The following is a 6,000-nucleotide window of genomic DNA, read 5'->3' on the forward strand; positions in this document are numbered from 1 at the left end:
GGCGGGCTGGGCTGTGTTGCCGGGGGATCCCTGGGCCCTGGAGGGCCGGCAAGAGGGCATTGGAGCCGCTGGCATCCCGTGTGGAGCCCGGGCCACACACACTCCCCTCGGGTAGTCAGTTTTCAGTGCCTAGTCACTGTGCTCCCCGGAGAAGGCAATGGCACCCCACTCCAGTACTCTTGCCTGGAAAATCCCATGGACAGAGGAGCCTGGTAGGCTACAGTCCGTGGGGTCGCTAAGAGTCGGACACGACTGAGCGACTTCACTTTCACTTTTCCCTTTCATGCACTGGAGAAGGCAATGGCAACCCACTCCAGTTTTCTTGCCTGGAGAATCCTGTGGACAGGGGAGCCTGGTGGGCTGCCATCTATGGGGTCACATAGAGTTGGACACGACTAAAGCGACTTAGCAGCAGCAGCAGCAGTCACTGTGCTCCCAGGCGGGGCCCCATTTCCTTGGCATGCTCTCTCCTCTGGGTCTAGAGATCAGAAGGGAGCCGGGAAGCCTCCTCACTGCTGGGGGAGACTATAGAGAAGGAGAAGCTAGTCTGAGCCTGGTGCATTCTGTTGTGGGAATTTTAAAAACAGTGATCCTGTTTTTTAATGGTGGGAAGAGCTGTTACCTCCTTCAGCCGCCTTTGGTGGTTACTTCCTTTCCTACATTTTCAAATCCGGTCTGTTGTGTTCTCTTGTCTCTGCCATGGCGTTCGTCTTCCCTGCCTCTCCGTGCCGAGCCCATTACTGTCTGTCCTCTGGCTTTGGGGTCCTGCTTCCTAGCTCCTCAGGGGGCTCTCATTCTTCCTCCTGAGAAAAAAATGAGAGGCTTTTCCTGGACCACCCACTTCTAGGGACATTGGTTCTTAGTTGGGGCAGCAGAGAGTCCTGGGGAAGAACTGGATCTTAGATCTGGGAGTGAGCCAGGCCTGGGTGCTGTGGATCCAGAAAGGAAGGTTGGTTCTACAACCACGCTGCTCCCAGGGTACGCACACCTGTCCCACGTGTGCCCCCAGGGTACGCACACCTGTCTTTCTCTGGCTCTGCAGCTCAGAGTCATCTTATTCTTGGTCAGCATATTTTCTTAAGCCAGAATCTTGACTTCTTAAGGTCCCAATAATCTTTCTTTTCTTTGATTTCTGTTCTAACAATCTTCTATTCAAGAAAATGAATACATCACGTCTACTTTAAATGGGCAAAACTGAAAGGGAAATGGTTATAATGGAGATTCTTTAATAGTCCAGTTGGTAATAGGACACTGTCACTCAACCAAACCTACTTACAGAACATTCCACCAACATTTCCAGGTGCTCATGGAACATTCTCCAGAACAAATGATATCTTCAACCCACAGACCATGATGAATTCTAAAAGAACATACTTTGTATAATTCCAAACTCCAGTGACATGTCTACAACACAGTGAAGTCTGGAAAAACCCAAATGTTGGGAAGTTAACATATCTAACTACTGTGTGCATCAACTAGAAGGGAAATGAACACAAATTTGTGGGACACAGCTAAAGCAGTGCTAGAGGGAAACATAGCTTTAAACAGCTTTATGAGAAAACAAGGCCTCAAAAACCTGGGCTTCTGCCTTAAAACACAAAAGGAGAGAAAACAAAACCCAAAGGAAGCAGAAATAATGATTAGCAAGGAGTCAGTGAAACAGAAAACAGTGGTTTTTCGCTGACCAACAAAATAACACACAAATTACCAAAATCATGATTTTTGAAAAGGGGTACATCCTATCAATCCTAAAGAAATGAACAGAATTTGTAAGGGAATACTAGGGAAACTATACCAACAAACTACATGAAATGGACAAATTCCTTAAATTGACTTAACAGAAGTCTTAAGTCTTCATGCAAAAAAAACTCAGGCCCACATGGCTTCACCAGTGCATTCTATTAGTAATGCTAATAATCACTCACAAACTTCCAGAAAACACAGGAGGGGACACTTGCCAACTCATTCTATGAGGCCGTTATCCCTAAACCCAACAAAACCAGAGCTCAACGTCCCTCATGAACACAGGTGTAAAGTCTTTAAAATGTTAGCAGTCCGAATACAGTGACATTCCACACCACAGACAGGTGGGATTTATAAACACAAGGTTGACTAAACATCTAAAAGTCATCATAATAAACCACGGTCATAGAACAAAGGACAAAATCATCTCAATGGATGCGGGAAAATGGGCCGAAATCCCACACCCATTCGTGGTTTTTTAAAAAAAAAGTCAACAAACCTGGAATCGAAGGAAGCCTCTTGGAATTGATAAAGGACATCTGTTTAATCTCCAAACGCTGCTGTATCATGACAACTCGGTTGTTTGAAGCAGCACAGATGTATCACCTGCCAGTCTGGAGGTCGGAAGTCTGTCAGGAGTCTCACTGGACTGAGTGTCAGCAGAGCTGGTTCCCTCTGCTCCAAAGGGAGAATCTGTTCCCTCGCCCTTCCCTGCTGTGCAAGGCGCCCGTGTCCTTGGCTCCTGACCTCCCTCCTCATCTTCAAAGGTCAGCAGCTGTGGGCTGAGTCCTCCTCTCACAGCCTCACAGCAGCCTCGTCTGACCCCTTAATCCACTCCAGAGAACGCTTGTAATTACAGTAGGGCCACCTGGAAATCTACATTCATCTCACCGTCTCCAGGTCAGCTGATCGGCAGCCTCAATTCCGCTCTGCCACGTGACCTGACATATTTGTGATTCCAGGGATAAGGACACGGCTGGCAGCGTTACTCTGCCTGCGACGCCGTGGTTCAGAGACATAAGCCAGCGTGGTAATTCACAGTCAGTGATGGAATGCTTCTCACTAAAGTCAGGCACACAGCACGGATCTCTGCTCTTGCCACAGAAGGCAGTGCACACACTGGAAAGGATGAAGTGAGAATGTCCTTATTCACAGATGGTGTGACATTACAAAGGGCTTCCCTGGTGGCTCAGCTGGTAAAGAATTGCCTGCAGTGAGGGAGACCTGAGTTCGATCCCTGGGTTGGGAAGATCCCCTGGAGAAGGGAATGGCTACCCACTCCAGTATTCTGGCCTGCGATAGTCTGTATAGTCCATGGGGTTGCAAAGGGTTGGACACAACTAAAACCATGGCTTATCCTACGGATCCAGCTACACACACACACCTGGAACTAATTAGTAAGGTCCTGGATACAATATCAACAAGAGAAACCTGCTGTACTTGTACATACTGAAGACAATCTGAAAACAAAATTAAAACAACTCTATTCAGGGACTTCCCTGGTGGTCCAGGGGCTAAGATGCCACACTCCCAATTCAGGGGGCCCAGGTCTGATCCCTGGTCAAGGAACTAGATCCACATGCTGCAATTAAAGATCCTGCATGTCACAACTGAAGATCTCACACTACAGCAGAGGCCTGGCACAGCCAAAGATATATATATGTATGTATATTTTAAGAACCAAAAAACTGGCTCCATTCATAATAGCATCAAAACTAATAAGGTACTTAGAAATTATCAAAAGTAGTACAAGATTTATATACTGTAAACTACAAAAAAAACTGCTAAGAGAAAGAAGATGTAAGTAAAATAGATTCTATATTCCTTAATTAAAAGATCTTTGTGATCTTGGGTTAGGCAGAGTTTAGACACCACATCAAAATCATAAGTCATGAAAGGAAAAAACTGACACACTGGACTTCATTAAAATAAACTCTCTTACTTCAAAAGACAACAGCAAAAAAAGGGGCAAGCCACAAACACAAAAATATCTGCAAATGCTATCCTTAACAATCCATAATACATAAAGTCATATCTATAATATTCTGTGTAACAAGTCGGTAAGGAGACAGTTAAAAAATGCACAAAAGTCTTGAATAGACACTGTGCCAAAGCAGATATAAGATTGCCAATAAACACACAAAAAGGTGCCCAGTATCAATTGTCAGAAAAACACAGAAGAGCTTAAAACCAAAAGAGAACAAAGCCGACTGTACCAAATAGCACTGAGGATGTGGGACTGGACGCTCAGTCTGTAGAATTACACAGTTATTTTGGAAAACATTTTTTAAAAACATAAATACTATGTGAACCAGTAACTCCACTGCTAAGAATCTACCCAACAGGAGTGAAACCTACATCCACACAAATGCTCACAGCAACGTTATTCATAATAACCCCAGAGAAACCAACCAGATGTCTGTCATCTGATGTATGAGTTCAGTTCAGTTCAGTCGTTCAGTCGTGTCCGACTCTTTGCGACCCCATGAATTGCAGCACGCCGGGCCTCTCTGTCCATCACCAACTCCCATAGTCTACCCAAACCCATGTCCATCGAGTCAGTGATGCCATCCAACCATCTCATCCTCTGTCGTCCCCTTTTCCTCCCGCTCCCAATCCTACCCAGCATTAGGGTCTTTTCCAATGAGTCAACTCTTCGCATGAGGTGGCCAAAGTATTGGAGTTTCAGCTTCAACAACAGTCCTTCCAATGAACACCCAGGATTGATCTCCTTTAGGATGGATTGATTGGATCTCCTTGCAGTCCAAGGGACTCTCAAGAGTCTTCTCCAACACCACAGTTCAAAAGCATCAATTCTGCGGCGCTCAGCTTTCTTCACTGTCCAACTCTCACATCCATACCTGACCACTGGAAAAACCATAGCCTTGACTAGACGGACTTTTGTTGGCAGAGTAATGTCTCTGCTTTTAAATATGCTATCTAGGTTGGCCATAACCTTCCTTCCAAGGAGTAAGCGTCTCTTAATTTCATGGCTGCAATCACCATCAGCAGTGATTTTGGAGCCCAAAAAAATAAAGTCTGACACTGTTTCCACTGTTTCCCCATCTATTTCCCATGAAGTGATGGGACCAGATGCCATGATCTTAGTTTTCTGAATGTTGAGCTTTAAGCCAACTTTTTCACTCTCCTCTTTCACTTTCATCAAGAGGCTCTTTAGTTCTTCTTCACCTTTCTGCCATAAGGGTGGTGTCATCCGCATATCTGAGGTTATTGATATTTCTCCCGGCAATCTTGATTCCAGCTTGTGTTTCTTCCAGCCCAGCGTTTCTCATGATGTACTCTGCATATAAGTTAAATAAGCAGGGTGACAATATACAGCCTTGACATACTCCTTTTCCTATTTGGAACCAGTCTGTTGTTCCATGTCCAGTTCTAACTGTTGCTTCCTGACCTGCATATGAGTAAACAGACATTATCCGGTCATAACGAGGAATGAAGTACCGATACACACTTTGTAGACGAACCCTGAAAGCATGTTCAGTGAAAAAGGTGAGACAGAAAAGGGCACCTGCTGTACAGGAATGTTCTAAAACCAATGGTGCGTGTGTGTGCCTGTACTGCTGTACACACTTGCTGAGAATCACCCAGTTGTACACAGTGTGTTGACAGGTGGATTTTATGGTGTGAGAACTGTGTATCAGTAAAGCTGTTTTGAAAAAAAAAAAAATGTTGGGTAAAGGCATCACAGTTGATACTTTATTACATTATCCCAACATACTTCTAGAAAAACATTTCAGCCTAGACAAAATGAAATGGAGGAAAAAGGGTAACACTTAATAACAGTATCGAAAGTAACAACCATCTATAGGAAAAAAAATTTTTAAATATATGAAAGATCATAACACAGAAATCCACACAAATACCAGGGAGAGAAACTGAAGACCTAATTGTGTCATGCCCACACACTGGAAGGGAAGACTCAAACTGCAACACAAGTCAAAACTGGACAGGCGGTTGTCATGCACACGTGACAGGCTGCGCCCCTGTGGACAAGGAAGAGCCCGGAAGCCCCTGCAGACGGAGAAGGGTCTGCTCTGCCTCCAGAGTTCAGGGGGAGCCCAGAAAGGGCCCAGCTACCTGGACCCTGACTACGGCAAGCTGGCACCCAAGAGGGAGGAGGAAGGGAAAGCCACCGCTCTGAACGTGGGGAGGCGGCTGTAACCCACCAGGAAGAATGAAGCTCAAACACCAGCTCACTCTTAGGAAGTGAGAGAGAGGGGAGGCCTTGAGACCATC

The sequence above is a fragment of the Giraffa tippelskirchi genome, chromosome 13, assembly GCF_054371585.1.
Source record: "Giraffa tippelskirchi isolate mGirTip1 chromosome 13, T2T-mGirTip1v1.2.pri, whole genome shotgun sequence".
In the NCBI taxonomy this organism is placed as follows: domain Eukaryota; kingdom Metazoa; phylum Chordata; class Mammalia; order Artiodactyla; family Giraffidae; genus Giraffa; species Giraffa tippelskirchi.